At 42.5% G+C, this 27,663-nt stretch overlaps 1 protein-coding gene across 3 annotated transcripts in view; it reads left to right on the top strand.

Moving 5' to 3' along the window:
- The window catches only part of PITPNM2 (phosphatidylinositol transfer protein membrane associated 2), a 197,704-nt gene that overhangs the window by 38,580 nt on the left and 131,461 nt on the right, over positions 1-27,663 (top strand). The window contains exon 1 of one of the 3 annotated variants that reach the window (XM_032800531.2): positions 22,311-22,470. The exons of the other annotated variants lie outside the window; for them this stretch is intronic. The gene's annotated coding sequence lies outside the window, so the exon portion shown is untranslated. Of the gene's footprint in view, positions 1-22,310; positions 22,471-27,663 lie in introns of those variants that run through there. 3 annotated transcript variants of the gene reach the window in all.

The following is a 27,663-nucleotide window of genomic DNA, read 5'->3' as shown; positions in this document are numbered from 1 at the left end:
ATTCAGTACTTCAATACGAGAAATACTTCTGGTTGGCAGCTTGACCTGGGGCACAGGGTTGCAATACCAACCACCGCTCAAGTTTGGCCTGGCCATCCCTCCATTATCCCTGTGTGGCCCATGGGTTTGTCCTGTATTTTTGAAATGCAGTGTTGGCAACCCTACTGAGCAGGTAGAAACTGTCAGAGATTGAGGGAATTGGAGACCACTCTCACTCTGAGGCACTCCGAGAGCAGGTGATTCTGAGGGAAAATACCTTGCATTGTTCAACAGCTGCCCCAACAGTCAGCTTAAAGGGACATCTTCTTAAACTTGTTTTGCCAGGAATCTTTGGACCTTCTGTCATTACAAGTAACCTCTAAATCTCTTCGTTTACTCTGTGCTTTTGGTAGAGCTTTGTGTTCAGTCATTGTCACTGTTTCCATGTGTGGTCAGTTGGCACAAGAGAAGATAACTGAAAAGACCTTTATGAACATCAACAGGGGAGAGAGAGCAGAAACACTTTCTTTTTGAATATGAGGCCCTGAATTCTGTTGTGTGCACTGTTTTGGAGTGCATTGCTTTCAGGAGTGGGGTTGATGGGCTCAGTTTGAGAATCCTGACTTGATTCCATCAGGGAATGTCAGGAGGAATGAAATTGGGTATTGAGGTTGGAGAAGAATTTAGAGTAATAACACTGGTAGATTATCTGTGGCGCTACCCTCTATGAAGACAAGATCTCCCTGAGAAAATCTTGGGTGAACTCTTTTAAAAAGAATGTCATTTAATTTTTTTTTTTTTAATTTTTTTTTGCTGTAGATGAGAGTCCGTGGCCAGCACAGGAAAGGTTTTGTTTCAAGAGTATGTAACTGAATGAAAGGTCACAGTCCATTTTTGGATTGTAACCTAGAAAAGGTCTCCTGTATTGCACTGTCCATTGTTTTCACACTGGGGTTAGTGTTAACACTTCCAGGTGGTTTGCAGAACTGCTCTGTCACGTTGGTTTTCAAGTTACGCTGCCTCTTAGCTATAGCCCAGCCTAGAACTCTTTTTTTTCACCATCAGGGCTTCTAGAGGCTTTCTTGACAAATTAAAATAAAAATTTTTCCAAGTGCACCTTTGCGTCCTGCATGGCTGCTTCATATCCCTTTTGGGATAAGTTCAATCGTGATCACGTTTTGCAGTGCAGTAGGCTACAAGAGGAGGTTCAGAACCAGTAAAACTCTACCTTTGTGCTCACAGGAAATAAAGTATGGATAAAGGGGAAAAATAATTGAGGGGCAGATGGCACCTTCTGCTCTGCACGGTAAAGTGAGTTTGTTTTACTCTTGTCATCTTTAATACTGCCTAGCATTATTTCTTCATATAATCAAGCACAGAAGCTGCTTCAGGGCAAGGTTTGAGAGTATGGGAGTTGAGTTGATGCCTTTTGAAAATCTTCCTCTCTTTAGAAGTGGTTGGTCCACAGTCTGAAAAAGTTTGAGAATCACTGACTGTACGAAATTGTAAACCATCTCCAGGACTTAAAATTATTCTGCCTTGTGTTGGACACATTGGGAACCTGCTATCCTATATCCAGCACTAAAAGCCTATGAGTTGTTGTTTCAGCAGGATGAATAATGGAGATTTAGCACTGGCACCTCTTCTGATGGAAATAGGGGAGGAAGGCCATCTGTATTTTGCTCCCTCCTACTGTAATTACAGCATGTTTGGGCTAGAGATGTATTGAGGTACCTAGGCTGCAGAGGATGTTATGGATTCTCCATATTGCTAGTCCTAATCTTAGTTACATACAGCACAGTTCATGCCAATATTCACCCACTTGGATTTGCACTTCCAGTAGTAATCATCACACTGTGAATGTCACCTACGCACAGCTTGTCGTGCAGTTGAACCTGTGGTGTCGACTCATTTTTGCCACAGCATGGTGAGGGAAAGGAGGGAGAGGAAACCCACACAACTGAGATACTGGGACAAGCCTCTGAAAAGTGCTCTTTTGTGGTGCTTGTCACAGCCCATTGGAGGTGGGTTGAGGGCAGAAGGGGGAAGTAATTCATTAACTCTATTTTTTTCCTTCTACTTTGAGAAGCCCTGTGCATTTGGGAAAACTCTACTATATGTTGCACATTGTGGTGTGTGTGTTTGTTTGGTTTTTCTTTTGAGAATTCCCACTCCAGTTTGTCAAGTCAGGAGCTTGGGTAGATTCCAAAATGTGCATGACAATGGGAAAGCTTTGCTGTCAAAACCTCTCCTCCATTTGCAGTGAAACTAAGGGCTGGTCTACACTACGGGGTAAAATCGATTTTAGATACGCAATTTCAGCTACGTGAATAACGTAGCTGAAGTCGAATATCTAAAATCGATTTACTCACCCGTCCTCACTGCGCGGGATCGATGTCCGCGGCTTGCCATGTCGATTCCGGAACTCCGTTGGGGTTGGTGGAGTTCCGGAATCGATATAAGCGCGCTCAGGGATCGATATACCCCGTTTAGATTAGACGCGATATATCGATCCCTGAGCAATCGATTTTAACGCGCCGATATGGTGCGTAGTCTAGATGTGGCCTTAGAAGCTCATGAGTAACTTCCCCCCCCAGATGCTTAAAAAACCCATCCTCCCAATTTCCCAGAGTTGTTCTTAGTATGAGTTCGTCATTGTATTCAGAATGTGTGTTTGTACATCTTTCACATGCCTACTGGAGCACTTAAAAGCTTGTCGCTGTGGTTATAGCACATGATTTGTTTTTTATGATCTCTTTAATTGGACTGTCGCAGGGTGGCTGGCTCCTGTAACTGAAGTAGTTCCAGCGTTCCTGTACCAGAGCAGGTGCTCCTAGTTGGACTAATTAAGGGGGTGGGGTTGCAGCTGTGGCTATAAAGGGTTTGAGGGAGGTTCCAATGTAGGGTTGGCTGTGAGAAGGAACTTGCCGAGGGAGACTGAACCAAAAGCAAGAAGCTGCTTGCAAGCAGGACTTTGAGTCCCCTGGGAGGGGAGGTAGTGAAAGCTTGAGATACAAAGTGTAAGCTGAGAAACTGTTTGTTTTGGTTGATTAAGTTGAGACCATAAAAACATGCCTAAAAGGAGACTCTGGGTGTGTCATTGAGGCTTCCGTAAGCTGATGAGAAGCCCTGTCATGTGACCCATAATGGATAATTCAGGCTCCTCAATCAGCTTCTGATTCCAAGGGCGAGTGAGGATTGTTGGTGAAAGAAAAGAAAGGGACTTTGTTTTCCTCTGAGATTGACTGACCCTCACCTCATTTGAATGTTTAAGGAACATGGAGAAGGCGATCGTCTACTGGTGATGGCACGGCAGCAGACAGCCCCATTACAGTGGAAGCAGGAACAGCAGCAACACACACAGACTGTGCTCTGGTAGCTGATGGAGAGCCTGCAGAAGCAACAATAGGCAGGATTCGGAGGCAAGAGGCCCAGTTCCAGCAATAGTAGTGGCTGCAGAAGCAGCTGGACCGAGGGTCTCAGTGGAATGTGGTTGGTGCTGGAGAGGGAAGCTTGGGCTGGCTAATCTCTGGCCTGGCAAAGCTAGGGCCAGAAGATAACCCTGAGGCTTTCCTCCAGACCTTTGAGAGAGTGGCGCGTGCTGGTGGGAATCAATTTGGGCAGCCCATATAGCTCCTTCATTCCTGACTGGTGAGGTGCAGGCAGCCTATTGAGCTCTAAGTGATGAGCAGGAAGGCTCCTATCCTGTGGTGAAAGTTGCCATCTTAAATTGGGACTGATTCCGGAGGTGCATATGCACGAATTCTGGGTTGAACACTTCCTGCATGGGATATGACCCTGGGTAATAGCTCAGAAATTACAGGACCTCACAGCTTGGTGGCCATGCCCTCAAATCAGCTCAGTAGAGAAAATCATAGACCAAGTCATCCTGGAAAACCTTTTGAAGGTGCTACAGATGGCAGCCCAAAGATGGGTAAGATGATTTCAGCCTCCCAGCCGAAGATTATCAATCATGCAGTAGAACTGGAACAGCAATTAGCCTGGGTTCAGGTGTGGGCAGAGTGAGAATCAGCAGTGCTTAGTGCTAGAGCAGGAGTTGGGTAGACTCCAGATAGAGAATGGGGGGCAGAGTATAGTGGAAGCTGAGTGAGTGGGATACAGTAGGGACCCAGACAGAGCTTCATCAGCGTGCTGGGGGCCAGGTCAGAGGCCAAGGGCAAAAACAGTGGTCTTTTGTGGAAAGGGAAACAGGGACACCTGTTTTATGGCTCCCATCCTGAGGACTGGAGAGCTCCTGGAATGACTGGAGGCCACAGAATGTTAGGTACAAATCGTTGGACGAGAAAGAGAGAGAGCAGCTGGCTGCAGGACATCCGGCTGCTCAGAAAGAGAGAGGTTGCCTGATCCTGATGGTCAGTGAGCATGAGGGGGAAGTAGAAACTCTGCATACAGAGACCTCAAAACCCCAGAGAGGATAAGATTCTATAGACTATCCCTGGTGAGTATATGGTGTTAAGGCCTGTGGGGAACTTGGGGAATATGGAGATAGATATAAATACATTTATATGTGTGAGTTCATATCGAGACTTTGTGTTTTGTATTAGGGGTCAGAACAGTGCAGATAGGGCCCCACAGCCAGTGTAAAAGCCTGCATGTGAAAGAGGCAGGCTTTTCTGAAGGGGGGTGGGGGGGTATGTCACATAGTGGTTGGCCCCTATAACTGAACTAGGTCTGGCTCCCCTGTGCCAGAGCAGGTGGTCCCAGCTGGGCCAGTTAAGGCGGGACTGAGGGAGTTCCAGTGAGAAAAAACTGGATGAGAGAGAGAGTGAACCAGAGAGAGGCAGGAAGCTGCTGGAGGCAGGACTGCCAACATCTCTTGGGAGGGGAGGCAGTGAAAGCCTGAGATGCAAAGGGTGAGCTGAGGAACTGGTTTTTGGTTATGTTTGGATAATAAAACCGTGCCTAAAAGAGACTGTTGTTATGGCTCTGAGGCCTTGGAAAGCTGTTGAGAAACCCTGCCATGCGACATGGACTATGCAAGATTATATATATTGACAGAAGTATCTAGGGGGAGCTGTCAAAATACTAAGGAAGGAGTGAATGCATATATTGCTGTAATCTGCTCTTGATCAATATGTTATAGCGTATTTATCAAGTCAGGGTGAAGCCTTAATTACTGATATGAAGCCATTAGGGTCTGAAGCCATGATTGGAGCTCTTATTGAAGTTGTCCTTATATTTCTGTGCTGAAGATTTAAGCATGTAGAAGGCTTTCGAGGTTGGTTTTATACGCTAATCCCTTGCTTTTGTTCTCTCTCTTTTTAAACTGTTCAAAGGTGACAATAGATACTCGGATATTACCATGGTGAGCACCATGGAAATGCTTTCAAATAAAAATAACCTGTTCATAAAGTGTATATGACTCCACTTCTGGAAAAAGTCTGGCCATGGAAAACAATACTTTTGTTCCACAAATGATTCTTATCCTATCTATCTTCTGATGTGAGATTTTTGGATGCAAATTTCTATGGCAGTGTAATGCATTATTAAGCATCATTTGCGGTCAGTATTACAAGACTCTGCAGGGTATTGGCATTTTACTTAAAGCAAAAGTGAACAAACCCTGGAAAATGTACATATAAGGCTGTAAATCAAAGGATTGTACGAGAAAGCTTATATGATAGTATCATTACTTAAACCTAGAATAGATGGTGTGCAGCTCTGTTTAACACAATATTTCTTCCCCCGACAAGAAGGCTAAATATGACCTTTACAGCTATAGGGCAGGATAAAATGTACATCATTTGTTCATGGTTTCAAGCAGTCAGCTTTTGTAAACAATTACAACCATGGCATGAGAGGAGTGGTCAAAGATGCCTTAGTCTGGACCAATGCCCTGCTATTCCATCTGCAGTGTTTTTGTTTCAAATTGGCTACAGCTTGTCTTCAATTTAATCTTTGGACTCTTGGTCACCTCTGTCAAAATCAGTGCTCTGCTCTGCTGTCGCTTATGCTCCCCAGCACAAACTTGCACACACAGACATTTGCAATAAGCTTTGAGTTGCCCAAATGCAATGAGTATGTGCCTCATACTGAGAGATGCTAAGCACCCACAATTCCCGGTTCTGAAGTTAATGAGTTAATGAGTTGCAGGCTTTTTGCTGTAAGCTTTCCCGGGCTGGGACTGTGTAGGTCCAACCTTTTCAGCCTATGGGTCTCACATATTATTTCAAGCTGTATCCAGTATGTTGGAGGAAGACTCTTGTTTGCCACAATGCTAACAAAAAAGTGACAGTGGTTAGGATCCTGGTATGCGGATGTCATGCTGACATGCTCTTGTAGTTTCCTTACACTGCCCTGTCTGCCTGTGTCAATCCGTTGTCTCTTATCTTATACTTAGATTGCAAACTCTTTGGGGCAGGGATCATCTTTTTGTTCTGTTTGTACAGCACCTAGCACAATGGGATCTTGATCTATGACTGGGGCTCTTGGGGCACGATAATAATACAAATAATAATAATAGTTGGTCTGCCCTTCTGTGTCAGTCAACGGGAGACTTAGATCTCTATGGCAGGATCTAAGATTTACTGTAGTGTAGAAGGCCTGTTTTCTCAGATTGTCTGTCCAGTTGTCAGTTCAGTCATTTTATTTCTGTTTTAAGGCTGTGTTTTTTCTGACTTCTGACATGATAGGTTGGTTTTGGTGGTGGAAAATATTATTGCCTAAGCTCCATAGGGTAATAATTCACAGTATGGAGGCTGAAGGATTACTTGGTGTCTTTGAGTGGCTGTAGTAAATGATACATCTGGTATATTTTCTCAAGTCTTCTCTCCCTGAACTACCCTATCCAGACTGGAAAAGAGCTAATTAGCTGTGAGGTTCAGGTGACAGCCAACGTGCAAGGCCCCTGATGCAGCAGCTAGTGAGCATTCAGAACAATTTCCCTTAGATGTTAACAAGAAGCCGTCCATGAAATCTTCCAGACACAGTGCTGCTGCATTTTTCATTATTTATCAAAAGGTCAAACTTCTCTGTTGTTTAATGTTCACCCTGATAAACTGCTGTGTTTTAGATGGCTTTTTAAAAACCATGTATACGTTATTACACGTAGAGCACTGTTTCTTTCCTGAATGACCGCACTCCCTGCTTAATTCATGAAAAGAATTGCTAAGTATACTGGCCGGACTAGAATATCTGACCCTGACTAATTCTAGAATTACTGTTGATGTTTACTAGCATAAATTAATACAAATTTTCTGGTTTTATGAATGGGTAATTTGACCCAGTACCTGCTTCAGAGATTTAGTTTAATTCTTAAACTAAATTGTTTACAAGTGTAAATCTGTAAAAATGTCTAAGAGAAATAAAAGAAAACTCCAAGGAACTGTCTGAAGAATCCATAGACATTTTTAAGATGGAAAAGACATTTTATATTCACTCTTCATTCATCCTCCTGCCAAGACACAATTGGTTTCTTCAATAGATTCTCCAGTACTTGTTCCAGTCGAGCTTTAAATGACCTAAGGAATGGGGCTTCTGTCACTTCACTTAGGGATTGTTTCATGACGTGACATCTTATTCTCAATATGTTTTCTCTGATGTTACTCATAAATTTACTTTTGCTCTAATTTATTCCAGGTACTCCTAGCTGTATACTCACGCTGAGCTATCCTCAATCATCTTCCTTGGTGTTTTCACCCTGCAAATGCTTGCAGATTGATACCTCCATCTTAGTTACTGCATAGTTAAGCTATACTCTTTCCTTATACAGTGATTTTCCTTCCCCCTTAGTTGTTTTGTTCTATGATGCTGAGGCTGGGATTTTCAAGGTGAGTGACTGAAGGAAGTTGGTCACTCAACACTCATTGACTTTGCAGGATCGGGGCCTTTTGTGCAAGCACCTTCTTGAGGCAACTATATTATTACTTTCTATAGGTTGAGTCCTGTCTCCCTTAAGCCCCCTTGACAGTTCTCTACAATGCATTGTGTCCTCTTAAGTTCTCACCAGTGCTGGAGACAGAGACCCTCACCTCTTAGATCTATAGTTTGCCTCTGTATATTCTACTCAGAATCAAGGGGATTTTTTGTTGTCATATCACAATGCAAATTGATATTTAATTTACTGTCTACTGCTATCCCCAGGTGTCCTGAGTTATCTTCCCCCAATGTATTTGCTTGCATTTTTCCAAGCTGAAACTCACATTTTGTTATTTCAGCCCCATATTTCTAAACTCTCTACAAAAGTCCATTATCTTCTTGTGTGTGTGTGTTCTCGATCCTCTGTGGTCTTCACAACATCTTCTAATTTCATATCATCATCAGTGAATGGTATTAACATGCTGATTACATTTTCTCTTTGAGATCATTAATAGGCATGTTAAATGAAACTAGGCTTAATACCAAGCCCTGTGCTTTATCTGCCCTGTACTGTTTAAAAGAAATCCCACATAACAAATGTCACCAAGAATGTCTGATGGTGCCTTGTGAATGATTATGTTGCATAATATGGTATCCTGTAGGGTAAGGTATGATAAAACTAGATTAAAATGTGTTAGCATAGAAATCTGAAAACAGTGAGAAATTCCTAGAATGAGTTGAGGGCCCAGATAAATGGCAGGATCCTTTCTGGTTCCGTTGCTGCAGGACAGGGTGAGAGGGTAGGGCCTCCATGTCTCATAGCCCTCCAGACACAGAACAGGTCTAGGAAGAGGCCATCTGTATGCCCTGTTTAGAGGTGGTTGGGAATGATCTGTGAGTACAGTAATAGGAGAGAGCCTAACATGCATTGCTCTTTCACAGCCCCTAGCAGATGTTTTCGGGAGTGGGAATTATAGCTTTGGAGGAAGTTGCCTGCTGTGATGTGGATTGGGTTCCAGTTTGATGTCTGGCTGGGATCCTCCTTGGCACTGACCCACCTGAACAACTGAATGAAAATCCATTTCAGGTGAACTTCAAGGCTGTTTGGAGGAATTTATGCTTAATAGACTAAAATCTGCTCTGAGTGACATTGGTGTTGGTCTGAAGTAACTGCAGGGGCTTCACTGTGGTGACATTTTACTCTAGCGAATGTGAGAACGGAATTTGATCTGTGAGTGTTGCCCAGAACATCCCTTTCCCATCCTGGAAAATGTTAACCCTTGAGGATGTTTGGGCCTTTCTACATTTGTGTTACTATGTTCTCATTTAAAAGGGCTCTGGTAGTTTATGTTGTAATACTAGGATTTGGGAGATGACGGGCTGGGGAGAGTATATTACAAGCACGTATTAATAAAAATATGTTAAGGCAACTATTAAAACAGTTTTCATTAACTGCTTCTAGTATTCAGACCTCCAGCTGCAGTTCATTGATCTAGGTATTCAATCGTTTACTAGTGCCTGAGAATCGGACTGTGAAATTGACCAGTTTTTCATTGCCAGAACTGAGTGAAAAGCCAAAAGTAAGTGGCACAATGGTGAAAAGTGAGCTAGACTTTAAAAAGCCTTTCAGCTTTGCAACAGATACTACAGTACTAGAAACATGGGGAAGGACATTTGCTTTAAGAAGAAACCTGATTTATTTTATCACGACAGTGCCATTTTTAATTCTCCTTGCTTTTGTAACACTTGTAACTTTTTCCTTCCTCCTGTGCTCTCCTCTTTGGCACAGATTTGCACAGTGTGTGTTGTTCCATCTTGTTATGTTGTCCTTCTTCTTGCAGCCTAAAGTCTCCACAGACTTATGTTGACAGTGATTTTTTGACATCACTGTGTTGCTGTCTTATATTTTGCAGTCTCTCCTGCTTGCTTTTCCCTTTCTTCACAGCATAAAGCTTTCTCCTTTAGCTTTACACTGACATTATCATGAAGCTGCTGTCATTCAAACAAACAGAGAATTCCTGTTAGCATGAGAATATTAAGAGAATTGCTGCATGTGCACCACCACAGCATTGCTTTTATTAAGATGAATGGAAAAGCTTTGCAAGGAGAGAGGAAGTGCTGGTTTCTTGAGGGCATGATGTTTGGAAATGCAACTCTCCCACCGGAGGAGACGTGGTTTGAGGTTCCTACGTCTTCCCCTTTCTGATTATATAGGGCAGATATTTTCCACTGCTGCATGATGTGAAGAGGAGAGGAAAGGTCCGTTAGCTAGGAAGAAGTGTTCTGGTAGGAGTGTGCGGCGGGGGAGTTTGCAGCATTTTCTCTTTTCCTAGCCCCCACCTCAGAACCCTGAAGAATCTGTCTTGGCTAGCACTGTGTAAGATTGGGTTGGAGATGGAGAGCCCTTACAGTGCATGAGCTGCTCCAGTGGTGGAGCTAATAGGGGGACAGGGTAGGTGGGAGAATCGTCCACCGATGTCCTTTAGTGGCGCCATATCAAGCCAATAGGTATATTTGAAAGTGGCATCACCAATAAAACCCATCAGCCCCCAGTTCTATATCTGCTCAAAACCTGGGCTCCGCTACTGAAGCTTCCTCAAGCACTAGTGGAAAGTGGGATTAACCCCTCTTATGTTATTTCTTCCCAATTTGGGGTGGGGGGGAAGGGTTGGGGCATAGCCATGGGTGATACCCATTAGCAGTATAACTCTTCAGGGATATGCTGCCTAGCAGGAGTGGGGTATGGACACCGCAAGGAACAATGGAGGATGCCTCTTGTGAGACTGGAGCTAGATTTCCCCACGGGTCCTTGACTACTTCTCCGAAGTTCCTGGCCCAGGCTCCTTTCACAATCAGTAAATCTATTCCCCAGTGAGAGACAGGGAAATGCTGCAGAGTTTTCTGGCTGCTTTTCCCTCTTTTTTGTGTCTTTCTGATGCAGGCAGCATTTAGGCCTCTGACTGTGAGATGATTCCACTGCTATTCTGCAGATGTCATTGCACTGAGTAACCCAACAGCGGAGGGAACCTGCGAAATGCACTAGGGAAAACTTTCTGCCTCCCAAGACTTGAGTTTGGGGCTCTGTGACTTTACCTACAACAGTAGATCATATCACACAAAACAGCAGAAGCTGCACCCTCTGGAACTTCTTTGCCTACTTTGCAAACCCTCTCTCCTCCTTGTTTGCAAGCAATTGCTGTTGGTTTTGATGGAAGTTATGAGTGCTCAGCACTTCTGAGAATTGGGGACCAGAGTGTCTCAATTTGGGCACCCAAAATAAATGGGCACTTCTAAAAATATTGGCCGTAGTTATTCCTCAGACAGCTCTTGGGATATAAACATGCTGTTCAGCCCTGCCCCAGGGAAAACAAAATGTGTATTTGGACTCCCAGATGCTTTGTGTGTGAGTGCATGTTTGTTTTATTTAAGGAGTTGGTACATAATCAGTTTTAAATCAGTCTGTTGACTTGTCACCCTGTGAATGAAAGCACATTGCTTGTAATTTGTTTGACATTATTCTGTCCTGTTGTCAGACTTCTGATTACATTTAGAACATAACCCAGATGTCTGTCTGTCCTTTTTTTTTTCCCCCCTTTTAATTTTAAAACATGGAGGGAAACAATTATCTGGTGAACCTGTGGAAGTCTGTTTGCTCTTGTAAAACTTGCTTACTTAATTTCTGCGTGGTCATCTGCAAATGGATTTGAGATGCAAAGTTCATGTCGGGATCTGGGCCTGTCTTTTCAAAAGGGACAAGTGAATGCTTGGCTTTGGTGCCCAACTTGAGATGCCTGAAAGGCAAAATGTGAACACTTGCCCTTCTGAGCATGAGGCCCTTTTAAGATGTCTCAGTTTGGGTCCCCTAAATCACTCATATTGTTTGAAAGCTTAGACCCTAAAGGGGAACTTCCCTGCAGTTTGAGGTATTTGAACCAACCTCTAAATGCATCCCCCACCCAGGGACAGCTCAGTGGTTTGAGCATTGGCCTGCTAAACCCAGGGTTGTGGGTTCAATCCTTGAGGGGGCCATTTAGGGATCAGGGACAAAAATCTGTCTGGGGATTGGTCCTGCTTCGAGCAGGGGGTTGGACTAGATGACCTCCTGAGGTCCCTTCCCACCCTGATAGTCTATGATTCTGTGACCTATTTTAAGCATCTCTCTTTAGCCTTTGCTCTCAAAAAATGTCTTTTTCAAAAGAGATGAGGTGGGGAGTGCGAGGAGAAAGAGAGAAATTGCTTGTGCTTTATAATGTTTATATCTAAATACCAAGGAAAGAGATGCAGAAAGGTTGCCCTCTCAGGAGGAAAGCCATGTTTGCAAGTGAGTGATCTTTTATAAATCAGGAGTAGGACTGGCTTTCCACTGAATAACAGCATGATATACTCTGGCAGCTTGGCTTTGTGAGGGTTTGGCTGGGAGAACTCAAGCCGTTCCCCACCTGCTGGAGTGGGAAGTTTACCTCTCAGAATCTCTTTGCAACTTGTGTTTCTTAGTGACTCCCAACACACTCTTAGACATATGGGATAAAATTTTCAGTAGCATGTAAACAACATCAGCTAAAGTCTCTTTTTCTCAAAAGCACTAAGCCCCTTAGGCATTCTTGAAAATTTTACTCTAGCTAGTCCAGTAGTGGAGAAGGAAAGTCCTGTGTAGGCTGATAAGTGAATAGTTGCCCCATCAATAATAACCCAATTCCGCTGATCCAATTTTGTAAGGAGATTAGATGCTCGGTAGCTATTTTTAGTGCTTGGTGACTTCACTCCTTTTGAAGAGCTTTAGTCCCCTGAAGGTCTCCTGAGATCCAGCTTTTTGTGTGTGTGTGCTGATCTCCATCTTTCTAAGCACCCAAATCTGCAACACTAGCACCAACTTTAACACTGTCTCCTCTAGAGAAAATATTCTGATCTGGCTGGTTCCAGCAGGGGGACTGATTTCTCAGTTCTACAAGGCTTTGATCCAAACTGAGATGGTGGTGGAGGAGAAAGACAATCCTCAAACTTTTGCCTAGTGGGTTGTTGTAGAGAAGGACACCTGGGGAAGAAGAAGAAAGGGAATAAAACATACTTCTAATACAACTGATGTTTGAGAGACTTAACACAAAATAATTCCTTGGCTTTTTATTTCCCTGCCACAAAGAACAAATATTTCCTGACGTTTAGCCTGAATGTTGTAAAGGCCACATAAACTGGACCCCGTGAGCAATTCTGTCCCTTTGGTGGAGGTGATTTTATTTGTCATTCTGTTTTAGCATTGTGGTGCCTTTTGATCCTCTGCCTTTGTTACTTAAGGACTTGACATCTGTTAAGGACTTACCACCTGCAATCTAGAATGGCCTATGTTTGAACAATGAAATACGTCTGTATCCACGGGATCCAGGATAAACTCACTTTATGGAGATTTGTGCTAAAACACTCTGCTAGTGACAAAAATGAAACCCTGGATTGTGGAGATAGAGACCACTTTGGGGCTCCTTCCCTAACAGGTCAAAAAGAGAATAATAGAGTCAGACCTAGATAAAGTAGTATTGAAATTTACTTGGTGCACATTTTATACTATAATATGGTAACGGCGAGGTGTGGTTCTTGGCTGTAGAATGACCGGAGGGAAGTGAGGAGGGGTTGTTTGGGGTACCTTCTCTGCCTGTCTGCTCTTGTGAGCATCCAATTTATTGTCAAAGGGGAAAAGCCCTGTCTCTTAATTCTTGTGTGTTAGTTTCTGTAACTGATAATTCACCAACAAAATAAATACTATAAATGTTAACTTCATCTGGCCTGTTCATACATATTCTTGAACCTATAACAATATTTGATGCATACATAGAGAAATGTTATTTTCACCCGGAAGAGATGTTACTGACTCCATATGAGGACCAGTATGAAAATTCAGAGCATATCTTTTTAACAGAAAATTATTACCTGAACTAGGATGTGAAAGTTCAGGTGGGTTGGTTTGATTTTGTATAAGTTGGGATCTGGTGGGATGTCGGATTTGTGCTTGTCATGAGAAGCTATCTTCAATAATTGTTGAAAGGATGACGTTCCTCTCCATAATATAGCTTTCTTCATTTTTCTTGAAGGAGGTGCTGGTACAAAATACAACCCTAATTCTGCAGACACATTCACATATGTTAAACTTTATGTGCATGAATTGTCTCGGTAACTGAAGTGGAACTATTCACGTATGTAAAATTAAGAATGTATGTATGTATTTGCAGGATTGAGGCCTTAGAAAGTAAGGAAAATAAAATGATCAATGAAATATTAATAGGACAAATATGCAGTGTGCCTTTTATAGAAAAAAATATTGAACAGAAAAAGCAACCAGTATTATAATTGCACTAATAAGGGGGAGAATTAAAAAGACTTAACAGCTTAGATACTTTTGTGTGTTTCCTTGTGTTAGGTATTGTATTCACTATAGGTATCTCTTCTAATAGTGGTAGTTATTCCCCCATGATGAGGTGCCCCTATGATTTATTAAAGCATTTATTAGCAGGGATTATGTATTTTTTCTAACTTTCAGCCAAAGCCTAAAAAGAGAGAGAACTGTAAATAGGATTACATAGTATGGAAGCAATGAATTTTACACCCTTCGTGTTTCCTTTTGATCATGCAGTAGCATTGTATGGAAGGGAATCTCTCCTCTGTGCTCGTCAGATTTCATGGGTCCTTTCTTGTTCATGATGCAAAATATCCAGGACCAGTAAACTAAATCTTGAACTTCTCTTCATTGCTGAATTTTAATTTTAATTTTTTTCAGTTGTCCATATTTTCCCCTCTGTGACGGAACACTAATCTTGTTCTTTCTTATGACGCTTAATTCCCTCCTCCACTCCCACCGAGACAGGAAGAGCTATTTGATCATGTTTGGTAGGAATATTTCTTTTGCAACTATACCATCTTTCTGAAGAACAACTGATGAGACTTCAGAGAAATACTGACTACATTTGAATATATAAATCTCTCTCTCTCTCCATCTGCTGTGGTTTCTCTCTGGATAACATTGAATAAGGCTGGTTTCTCTCTCTCTGTGCCCTGCCATTTGTGGATACAAAAGGTCCAGTATAAAGGCTTGACCCTTCAAATGCTTACACGTATGCATAATCCTGTTGAGTTCTACAGAATTGCTCACGTAAGTGAAGTTATTTGTGAGTCTCTGCAGGCTGGAGGCCTAACAAAAAATTCAGCTAGGACTTGGGAAATGCAGACCTCTTTTGAGTGTTTGATGAGGCAGACCACTTTCAAAGTTTAAGTTCTGTTGTTTTTTTGATTAAAGGCCACTGCTAAAGTGTACAAATCCTTTCAAATTAATAGAATTTAAAACAATTCTGATTGGCCAGTTTAGTCAGGCAGTCAGGAGTGATCTGCATTTTCTGAGTCCTCCCTTAACTTACCAGGCTAAGAAGGTGGCTTCCAGTGTGACAATCTTTTAAAATTATACTGAAGACACATGGTGATTTACTTCCTCTTTGCAGTTAGCCTCAGTGACTGGGTTATCATCTATATTACACTCCCTGTTTGCTGTAATGAAATGACTAGCTAGAGCAGGGGTGGGGAAACTTTTTGGCCCAAGGGCCACATCGAGGTTGCGAAACGGTATGGAGGGCCGGGTAGGGAAGGCTTTGCCTCCCCAAACAACCTGCTTCCCGCCCCCTCACACTTCCTGCCCCTGATTGCCCCCCTCAGAGCCCCCGACCCATCCAACCCCCCTGCTCCTTGGCCCCTAACCACCCCCCTGGGATCCCACCCTCTATCCACCCCTCCCCCCCACAAGCCCCTTTTGGAATGTGGCCCTGCGACCATGGACGGAAGACTGGAGGAGCAGGGGCAGCTGTGCAGCTGAAGAGAAGCGGCGGTTTCCCCTCCAAAGCGCCGCTTCTCTCCGGCTGGCGGCACAGCCATCCAGTGCTCCTCCTGAATCCTCTGTCTGTGTTCCCTGTGCTCCCGCCACCCACTTGCTCTCCTGCCCCCACAGTGCGGCCCCTCCCTCCTCTCAGGGGGTGCACTGGTGCTGAGCTGCCCTGGGGCCCCCTCTTGTTGGGGGGGGCCCCCATGCCAGGGCACCCTGTGTTCATTTGTAAATCTGCTCCGAGCCACTCCGCCCAGTTGGAGCCAGCCGTGCTGCTGCACTACCGGCATGGTGAGCTGAGGCTGTGGGGGAGGAGGGACAACAGGAGAGAGGCTGGGGCCAGCTGGGAGCTCAGAGGGCCGGGCAGGATGGCTCGTGTGCCGTAGTTTGCCCACCTGTGAGCTAGAGTAATCCTTGGCACATTCACCTCCGAAAACTTTGCGGAACTAGCTATTAGTTTTCCTTTTAGGTATCATTCATTCTCATACTTTTTCCTCTTCATACTCTAGTTCTGAAATACCCAAAATAAACCAAACATGCAAACCACTCCTCCTCATGTTCCTCCATGTCTTTTAGGTGTTGACATTTCAAAGGGATGCTGTCAGCTGAAGTTGCACTTCTCTCTGGAAAGTTTTGGTTTTACTTATTATTCTTTCCTAATAAAAATCATACCATTTGCCTCTTTGTGCCTCAGTTTCCTCATAGTGAAAAGGGGCTAACTGCACTTTGCAGGGTTGTTGTGTGGCTTACTGTGCCTTCATAAGTCACTTGGAGATACTCTGAGGAAAGGCGTTTCAGAAGTGCAATGCTGTTGTTTAATTCATTTTACTATTCAGGATGTTTAGGCCAGAGTTCTTAGAATCACTTGTATGTGGAAATTGGGAAACTTGTTGCTTGTAACAGTTCTGTCTGGCCTTGCCCGCATGTGGAGAATGGGCTGCTTTTAACATCTGTTATTAAAATGGCTTCCTCCAGGCCGTTCTCTAAATGGTTTTAAACAACTGTCCTTCTGGGGTCAGTATGGTCAGACCAGTTCAACACACGTTATAGGAACACATTTGAAAGGTTCAGAGAAGAGCCATGAGAATGATTAGAGGATTGTTATAGTGATAGACTCAGAGCTTGACCTATTTAACTTGACAACAGAAAGGTTAAGGAATGACTTGACTACAGTCTGTAAGTATCTACATGGGGAACAAATATTTGACAATGGGCTCTTCAGTCTAGCAGAGAAAGGTCTAACGTGATTCAGTGGCTGGAAGTTGAAGCTATACAAATTCAGACTGGAAATAAAGCATACATTTTTGACAAGGAGGGTAACAAACCATTGGAACAATTTACCAAGGGTCATGGTGGATTCTCCATCACTGATCATTTTTAAATCAAGGTTGGAAGTTTTTCTAAAAGATTTGCTCTAGGAATTATTTTGGGGAAGCTCTATCTAGGAGGTCTAACTAGATGATCACAATGGTCCCGTCTGCTACATATCTAGAACTGTTTGCTATAACTTGTATTGAATCCCTTAGGTGCTCTCTTTGCTGCAGAAAAGGTAGGTTCTTTACAGCAGGATAATTAATGCACAGTAGCTGTCCTGCTGTAAAATCATAGTGGAGGCAAGGCACCTGTAGTTTTTACTGCGGAGTAGCTAGGTGGGGTCGACACTTTCACACACAAATTCCCCCACCTACCCTTCGAGCCACCCACAGCTGATCTCCCCTATGTTACCTCATGGTAAAACTGCAGAGCCTTGTCTCCACTAGAATTCTACAGTGGGCTGGGTAATGTGCATTAATTATCTCACAGTAAAAACATGCCTTTTGACAGTAAAGACAAAGCCTTAGACTAAAAGCTCCTTGGGGTAGTGTGTATGTCTCCCTCTAAGTTTGTATAGAGTCTGTGGGTATTACTGTAATATAAATATTACATATTAAATATTAATGACCCTCCGTGCCCCAGTGGGGCAACTGTTTTGCAACAACCATTTGAGAGGTACAGGGGAGCTGTGGTTAAGAATGGCTAATTTTCCTAGTGTACACTCTGCCTCCCATGACATGCTTCAAATCAGCAGCCTGAAGTATGTTGAGATGTGCACGCTTTCTGTGAATACAGCTGCTTTTCTTGACCCATTTGCCAAAAATTCTGGTCCTCAAATACAGCTTGCTGCTGTTTGGCTCTCTGTGCTGTTGGAAATGAGAACAGCATTTTAGCACAGTTTTCCTTAATGCAAACGAACAACTAACTCCCCTATTAAGGACGTCTTCCAGCGTGTGAATAAGCATGGGCTAAAGTTTTAAAATGGGCCAGCAATTTCTGAATTTGAACCACCACATAAAAGTATTTGTCACTGAAAAATCTCCCTTCAAGAGAATGAAAATACCTTAAGCAAACATGGCTGTGTGATGCCAAACCTAGTTAAAGATTTCTTGCCCTCCCCATTCAAACAAAACCCAAATCTTCTGGTGTATCTTTAATTTGAGATGAGTATTGCTGTGGGTACAAGGACTTTCTCTGTGCACAAAAATTGAAGTTGGTTTCCATGACTATTTCTTGATGCCACTTTATAAATTAAATAAGTTTCCCTCCACTCTCTTCAATCCTGTTAAACTTGACATTTTAATGATTCTCTTAAAGCTCTTTTATTTTTAAGTTAGGGATGTTAAACCAACTGGAAAATGTTCAGTTGGCCGAAGGCTTGTGAACATCCATTCTGCATTTAAAATACCTTCTGAGATGCACGAACAAGAAACTCTCCAGACTGATGTGGAGTGGTGGTATGGGATAAATGCTTGTGTATGTATTACTGCTCCCTACTGGAATAAATGGCTAACTTATCTGTGTGAGAGGATGGGGTCAATCTCTAGTGGCTGCAGTCAACTGCTGAGAAAAGCCCTAATACTACAGCAGTTCATGGAGGTTAGAAGACAGATGTCTAGCTTTTTATTATCATTATTATTATTATTTGAAGCCGTAAATTCCAGGTCCTATTACCTGGTTTGTATGCCTGAGGCTTAGCTAATGACCATGGTGAGAGAGAATTTGCAGTGTAAGAGGATCCCTAACTACAAACCCAGGAGAAAAAGAACAAACAAGATTTTACTACTCATTTTAAAAAAACAAAAACTAAACCTCTCTTTTGGACAAATTGTTTTAAAATATGTGGCTCCCTTTGACGGGGTTGCAGCACCTCCTCCTGGCTGTTCTGGGAATTAGCTCTGTGCCCTCTTCCGGTGGTGTCTCGCCCACCGTCACCTCTGCTCCTGGACCCACATCACTCCCAGGACCTTGGCATCCTCTTCATGACACTATTCTCCAGCTGCGCCACACTCTGTGTTCTCCCCTTCCGGGAGACCTGTAATCTCCTGTCCGGCCACTCCCTTCAGTGGCAAACTGCAGTTCACAGTCTAGCCACTTCCCATGTGGTTCCAGCACCCTCCTTGCCCTTGCATCAGGGCTTCAGTCTGCAACCCCCAACAGCCAGCCAGGAGCTGTCTTGTTCCCTTGGCCCCTGTTGGCAGCATTGCTCTGTCCAGGGTGCTGGCAGTTCTCTCAGCCCATCAGGGACCCAGTCCTTCCTCCTTTGGCTCCCAACAGAGAACTGCCCTTGTCTGCCCTGCAGCTCCTTTTTATATGGACTTGCTTTGCCCTGACTGGCTTCTCCCCTCAGCCCTTTGATTGGCTGCCTCCTACACAGCCTTCCTAGCGCTGCTTTTAATCCATTTTCTGCCAATGTGGGGGCAGATGCCCCATCACACTCCCAAAAGGGGCTCCCAACTCAATTATAGGGAACCTAATTCCAGTGTTCGCTAGTGACAGAATTGCTCTTCTTCACGACCTGCTTGCTGCCAACAGCAATGCTCGTGAGACACCGTGTATGAGCACCTTGTACTTTTCAGTTAGAAGTTATCTTTCAGGAACCATATCACAATATTGTTCAGATTCTGGAAGCTGAGACATGATGGAACACAATTGTTAATTCATTATAGTGGCATTTTAGCTTTACAAATTAAATTGAGGGAGTTGTCTTTCAGTGGGGCTGCTTCTCTGTGCTGCTGGGGGCATCAAGCTGATTATTGTTGCTTCTATGGAAACTGACACGCTGTTGGTACTTGTAAGTATCTTGGATGCTTATTTGGTGTTCTGCTTATCTGTGTGTCCTCCTCTGGGGCAAATATTTGGTGCATTAAATACATGTTCCAGCTATCTAACTAGTTGCAGTCCTCTGAGGGACTCTGGGTTGACTGGCTCTGATTAGACCCTGCTAGCTGCTCCCTGACGGCATAAAAGGATCTGAAGAAGATATGGAGGCCCCTCTTCATCAAGCTGCACCTCGTCTCCTCTTTTCTGCATTTGCCATACCATGTCAGTGAGTGACTAAGTGGCATCCTCCTCGCAAGGCCTGTTGCACCCTCCCCGGCATAAGAGGGCCCCTGGAGGCTTTTCACTTAGCAGCTGAAATGTATGTATATGAACTTGAGCAAGGACACCAATGCTGTGTGTCCACCAGTGCCAGTGTTTTATGCAATCAATGAACATCAGCTGCAGGCAACTCAGGATACTAACAAAAAGGTGAGTATTTGATCCTGCTGGGGACTTTTGTGGCTTGGGGACACACATTCATGTGAAGGTAATCTGAGGGCAGAAGCAGTCTGCTCCATCACAGGCAAATTAGCTACAGCCTTTGAGTTCCAAGCAGGCTGTAAATACTAATGCTCCAAGGGCTGTGGTTTGTATCTCTAGTTTATTTAGTTAGCTGTATTATAGTATATTTTCTAAATAGCGTATTTTGGAAATGTGACCTAACTGCTGCTTAATTCCTTACGTGCAGTCTCTCTGCCTTGTAGAAAAGGCAGTATGGTAGCAGCGCACTAGCGGGAATACCCATAGTTTATCTGAAAGAGACATTTCAAAGCTGGTAATTTCACAGAAGGGGGATGGCAATAGGTCTATGCTGCTGAGTACAGAAAATATTAGGGCCGTTTTCCTGTAATTGTGATTGTACATTGTCTGATTTCGATGGTTCCAAAGGTTCAACAATATGCAATTATCTTAATAGGCTAATTTGGCAACGGTGTGTGGTTTTTTGTTTTGCCTTTGTGAGGATAGCACTGGCTCATGCTCATGAGTGTTGCATGGAAGTTAAATTAATAGTAATTGCTAGTAATTTCTTCTCAGCCTCAGGTTAGTGGGTGCAGTTAGAAATATGCCACTGATGGCCCATTTGTTTCTACTTTCCCTCTGGCTACACTGTACTATCTCCTTTCACCACATACTTCAAGTTGCTTCACAGCTCCCCTTTTCTCCATGGCAACTTAGCTTAGAATCGGTTTTCTTTTCTTTTTGCCTGAACATGGCTTTTGTGTCCAACTGACATGAATGCATCACTCTCTGCTCTCCTGGTTTTATGGCATGTCATGAAAGAAGTGGTGGTGGCCAACTCATTAAAGATCCCAGAACAGGGAAATGCCTCAGGATTCTGCAAAAATATATCAGACCAGCAAATGCTTACTGTGTTCCCCCCACCCAAGGTAATTTTGCTGTTTCTTTGGAAGCATGGTGATACAGTGGTTCTGTCAGCTTGTAAGGCAAAGGATTAGTCACACATGCTTGTTTTAAAAAGAGAGACTGAAAGTGGATGGTACAGAATAGTTTATTCTTTCTGGGAGAATCCTGATGGGTGCTGCTTGTTCCATTCTGATATGCAGGAAGTAATCAGGCAGCTTTATTTATTTAATTCATACGTAAAAATGCAAAGTGTACTTATCAAGATCAGGAATAATACATAGAAATACATGGTACTGCTATGAACATAGTATTTTCTAAAATAGATAAGGAAATAGAAATATGGAGAAATACTCTTTTTAGTCACTGTATTGATTTGAGAATAAATCCTTTTCTATATTAGAAATTGGGTTAGTTTATATTAAAGACTGGCTTAAGAGCAGAAGTATTTTGTTAGCAACTTTGAGAGCAGGCAGATGTCTGAAAACATCATCTTGCTTGCAATCATTTTCTGTTTTGGTTTTGTTTCTGGCACCTGTCTGATTCTTCGGTCCCCTTTTTACTTTTCCCCCTTTCTCCTCTCATCACTCTTGCTGATATTTCCATAGAAAATAGAGTCTTAATTCAGGAAAAGGCTTAAAAAAAGGAGATCTTCATGCCATATTACTGCTGGGTGCCTCATATGCCAGGAAGACAGTATCTCTGCCCCATTTTCACCTTAGAGACCTTGGCTCTGATATTTATTTACTATGGGTTAGAATATTCCTCCTGTCTTCAAATGCCGTATGATCGAGGTAGTCTGACAGAGAGGACATTGCAGGGATGCAGTTCAGCAGTCAGCTCTTAGAAACAGCTGTTTTAAATTTTGTTTGAGAATAAAATGTGTCTGATCTTTTAAATAGCAAATAGGCTATTTGAAATATACTTCATGAGGCACTTCCAACAGATCTATCAGGACTTTGATATAAGCAGCCAGAAAAAGCAGTGGTTTGATTCAGCTCATCTGGGACTGACTGTAATTGTACTGAGTTTGTATGAAATTCAGGCTTTTTCTCTTTGCTTTTTTTTTCCCTTTAAATTGCATTGTTGGAATATGCAGTTTCTGCTAAATGCTGGCTTTTATGCTGTTTCGGAGAATCCGTATAGGGGTGCATGTTTATAACAAAAAACACATGGTTTTTCAGTCCAGAATACAAAATGGATTCTTTGCAGGATAAAAATATTGATCCTTCTCTTCAGCATCTTTACTAAGCAACAAGTCACTAAAAGTAAATAGCGCTGAAAGAGCAAATGGCTGGCTTCCTAAGCAGAGGTTCACAGTCCAGGTTAGTTATCTGTTTGTAGGTTGTTTTAAATTTTCTTTTTAATGGATAAAGAAATGCTTACCTTCTCACAGTGCCAATTAACTGTCTAGGCTCTGCACTTCAATATATCCGCATTTGTTGGGCTGGATTTGGATTGTGTGTTTTGTGCTGTGAAAAACTTTCTTTTCTCTGAGGCTGAAACACTGTGTATGAATGTGAGAGAGAGACATGTAGGATCTTTAAGTGCTCATTTATATTGACAGAGCGTTACTAAACTTTTTTGATGTTCAGTTGGCTGCAGTGTGCATCTGTCTGTCTCTCTGTGTGTGTGTGTCTCTCTCTCTCTCTCTCTTACTGGTTGCTTCATGTAAACTGGCAGTTTAAAAAAATTACTTTTCTGAGCAGTATTTAACAGCGAGTGGAGAATTTAAAGGTCAGGATCTAGACAACAGCTCTTCTTTTGTTATCCTTCATGTTCTCTGCAGGACAAATTTGTGTTCTCTATCTTGTCCAGATTTGCTGTTATGTAGATTTATTTTTCTTTGTGTTTTTGTTTTGTTTTTAAACAGGAATTTTGAAATGGTTGTGGCAGTAATACTGTTCTCAGAATGTATGGAGTACACTGTATATATCATAGCCATTGCTGCTCTCCTACTAATTACTCAGAGGTAATAGTATTGATTGGAGCATGGAATTTTCATACTGTTGGAAGCAAAAATTATGCTATTACACGGGAGGCTTTTAAAGGATTCTTTTACAACAATAAATGTATGTGTGCAGTAGTTATCAAAACTCTTTATTAAATATCTGTAAACTGGCTGCCAAGCTGTAGGCTAAAAATTCTGCAGGCAGTTTGTTAATATTTCTAACTCTTCTTTCAATGTGATGGTGTATGGATTATATGTTCAGAAGCTAATTCCAGAAAGAGACTTCTGTCTGGCAGGGTAGTTTTCAGGACCAAAGAAGTGATTATCTTTTTCCTTTATGAAAGGTCATGTGCTATTTATGAAGGTGGTTGTTGTTATTAGGGCTTGGTTTACTGAGAGAGGGAAAAAAATCAGTTCATAACATCATGAACCTCAGTAGGTAATGTGTGTGTTTTGTATTCCTGTTTGTTCAGTTCAGCTGGCTAGATGAACCACCTGTTCTTAGAAGTGTATGGGCTGCACTCTTAGAACAGTAAAGATGCGATGACATAAATTGCTGTGTGTGTCTTTGATTTAATTTTAATGTGAGTGCAGCTGAAGTGAGTGTTTTTAATTTGCAAGGTGAGCAGTTCTAATGAGAACTGTCTTGTCTTCAGGCTGTAAAGATGTCCTTATGTTTTGTTATGGCAGATAGGTCTGTGGTTTAAGTGGAGACTTTGTTTTGTAGGGCCCCTGGATGACAGTGTTGATTAAGAATTTGTTCTTTGTGGTACATTTCTGAATAGTTCTGCAAGTTTCTTGTTCCAGTTCATGAGCCCTGGAGTTTGATGGGACTGAACCAAACATCTCTGAACTTCAGGAAATTTCAGATATAGGTTTGCGTATAAATTTTGTGGGATTTGGCCCAGTCTCTGGTCTGGGCTAGTGCAAGGAAGCTGCTATAGTGTGTAGCCTGTTTTTCATAGCTGAACCAATTTTGTGATCTAGCTGGAAAGGATTTTTAAGATACATTAATCTTCACACCAAATTATTCATTTTGTAACAAACAATCTCCTTTTGTGTGTCTCTCTCTCTGCTGGAAGAGCCTGCATTGTCAGTGTAAAGTAGCCCTACCAAACATGAGTACATAGCTAGTTGTTGGAAACAAAAGTAGAGCATCTTTAATTACTTTGGAACCATTGCTTAGCATTTTTGACAGGTCTCTTGATGTTGTGAAAAAACATTACTTGCGATGTATGAATGTTTAATAGGACACAAGTTTGAACTGAATTCTGCCTTGAGTGGCTCACTTGTTTGCAACTGAACTGTGTTTTTCTCTTTGAAGTTCTGTTCAGTTTTCTGCCAAATGAATCCAATCAGTTGCCTTTCCAGAGGCATTCCAGTATTTATTGGTCATACCAGTGATGAAGATGCATGCTCCAGATGGGTTTACCCAACCTACGGAAAACTTCAGATTTATCAGAAAACACCTTATAGTTGTTAACCTATCAACGTCAATCTCTGAGACTGTTGGATGAAAAGCAGCTTATAAATGTTAATGAATTAATCTTCACAAACTTTCCTATCAGATAAGTGGCATTATCCCCGTTACACAGATGAAGAATCAGAGGCCCAGAGAAGTTTGGTGACTTTCTCAAGGTTACATGGAGTCACTGTTGCTGAGCCATGACTTTGAACCCAGATCTCCTGAGTCCTATGGTGCTTTTAATGTTAATGGCCTTCTCAAACAAGTGCCAGTACAAAAAGATCATCCCTCTGGAATTATAAGAACATAAAAATGGCCATACTGGGTCAGACCAAAAGTCCATCCAGCCCAGTATCCTGTCTGCCGAAAGTGGCCAATGCCAAGTGCCGCAGAGGGAGTGAACCTAACAGGTAATGATCAAGTGATCTCTCTCCTGCCATCCATTTCTACCCTCTGACAGACAGGCAGGCTAGGGATACCGTTCCTTACCTACCTGGCTAATAGCCATTAATAAACTTAACCTCCATGAATTTATCTAGTTCTCTTTTAAATCCTGCTATAGCCCTAGCCTTCACTACCTCCTCAGGCAAGGAGTTCCACAGGTTGACTGTGCACTGTGTGAAGAAGAACTTCCTTTTGTTTGTTTTAAACCTGCTGCCCGTTAATTTCATTGATGGCCCCTAGTTCTTGTATTATGGGAACAAGTAAATAACTTTTCCTTATTCACTTTCTCCACACCACTCGTGGTTTTATATATCTCTATCATATACCCCCTTAGTCTCTTCTTTTCCAGGCTGAAAAGTCCTAGCCTCTTTAATCTCTCCTCATATGGGACCTGTTCCAACCCTCTAATAGTTTTTATTGCCTTTCTCTGAATCTTTTCTAATGCCAGTATATCTTTTTTGAGATAAGGAGACCACATCTGTACTCAGTATTCAAGACGTGGGTGTACCATGGATTTATGTAATGGCAATAAAATATTCTCCATCTTAGTCTCTATCTCTTCTTAAATGATTCCTAACATCCTCTTTGCTTTTTTGACTGCTGTTGCACACTGCGTGGATGTCTTCAGAGAACTATCCACGATGACTCCAAAAACTTTTTCCTGATTAGCTGTAGCTAAATTAGCCCCCATCATATTGTATGTATAGTTGGGATTATTTTTTTCCAATGTACATTACTTTATATTTATCCACATTCAATGTAATTTGCCATTTTGTTGCCCAGTCACTTAATTTTGTGAGATCTTTTTGAAGTTTGTCACAGTCTGCTTTGGTCTTAACTATCTTGAGCATTTTAGTATCATCTGCAAACTTAGCCACCTTACTGTTTACCCCTTTCTCCAGATCATTTAAGTTGAATAGGATTGGTCCTAGGACGGACCCTTGTTTGTCTTTGTGAATTTTTATTTTTTTGTGCCTTTATTTAGTGTCTCTCTCCTTTCCTTTCCCTCTTTAGTTACAGTAGAAACCACATCATTGGCACAAGCGGAGCTTCGTGACTCTCACAACTGCCGAATAAAATAGCTCTGTATAGTCTTTAGTTGGTGAAATACTGGTAGTATATTTGATACCCCAGGGCAGTGTGAGACTGACTTCTTTGTGTGTGGACATGCTAATTTTTATATCACCTACTGCCTTAGCAACTAGAAGCTTCAATTATAGAAATTTAAAACCATGCAGGGAACCTGCACTGCCCCCAGCAAGCATAGATATGAAACTGAAAAACACCCTAACTGCAGCTGTGCCCAGCAAGCCTTGGAAGATGCAACACAACCATCAACCTGAAATATGGGTTGGGGCTGGACCCTTCACCCTTTGCACACATGAGCTGGGGTTCCACTGAAATGTATAAAGAAACTGGGAGAGATCAGCACTTTGCAGGGTCTGACCCTAATAGAAAGACTCCTGTAGACTTTATGATCTTTGGATTGGAACCTCTATGCATGGCATTAAACAGCAAATGCATTTTTAAATCAAAGCAGCTGACAACTCATTCGTGCCTCCCTGGTTCAGAGCTCTCCTTGCAGTAGTTGTTGACATTACAAACACTTTGCAGGTCAGTGCAGACACGCTGTCTTCCTGCTCTGTTTGTGGGGTTAGTAATGTCACACAACTACAGGAACCCTGAACTTGGATTTTGGCAAATCAATGACCTTTTCAGTTTACCTTTCAAAATGAGTATCAGAGGGGTAGCCGTGTTAGTCTGGATCTGTAAAAGCAGCAAAGAGTCCTGTGACACCTTATAGACTAACAGACGTATTGGAGCATGAGCTTTCATGGGTGCATGCATCTGACGAAGTGGATATTCACCCATGAAAGCTCATGCTCCAATACGTCTGTTAGTCTATAAGGTGCCACAGGACTCTTTGCTGCTTTAAAAATGAGGTACTCTGTATCCATTGCCTGGCTACTTTAGAGATTTATCTAGAAATGCAGAGCAACACAATAATGGTCTTTGTACTGTATATGAACCTTACCTGCCTTTACTACTGCCTGATTTATCTGGCTCTGTGCGCTCTGTTCTGGCCTGATGGCTTATGAGCTTCTTCCTGAGAACTAGACAGAATGGATATTTTAATAACACTCATATTGATTGCCCTATTAGAAAGCAGAACTGCACTTGTTTAAAAATTTGAGGAGGTATTTTATGAGAGCAGCTTGCTATGGTGCAATCTAACAGAAGCATCTGCCACCCTAGCCTTACCTGACCCATCTGAGTGATTAATTGTGGAGACCCCTTTACTCAGGGGTTCTCAAACTGGGGGTCTCAACCCCTCGGGGGTTGCGAGGTTATTACATGAAGGGTTCCAAGCTGTCTGCCTCCACCCCAAACCCCGCTTTGCCTCCAGCATTTGTAATGATGTTAAATATATTAAAAACTGTTTTTAATGTATAAGGAGGGCTTGTTGGGTGAAAGGGGTCACCAGTACAAAAGTCTGAAAACCCCTGCCTTAACTGCTCCATAGTTCAAGTTGTCTCCAGAGTTTCACTTAAAGCAGGGATACAATGCTGCTACCTTGCACGTTAGGGTTTTCAGTTTAGTCTCTGAATTTAACCCCTGTTCCTAAGGTCAAAGACTTACTAGCTGTGGCAGAGGAAT

The sequence above is a fragment of the Chelonoidis abingdonii genome, chromosome 22, assembly GCF_003597395.2.
Source record: "Chelonoidis abingdonii isolate Lonesome George chromosome 22, CheloAbing_2.0, whole genome shotgun sequence".
Lineage (NCBI taxonomy): Eukaryota > Metazoa > Chordata > Testudines > Testudinidae > Chelonoidis > Chelonoidis abingdonii.
The sequence above is the reverse complement of the archived record's forward strand: the minus strand, read 5'-3'. Positions and strand labels throughout refer to the sequence as shown.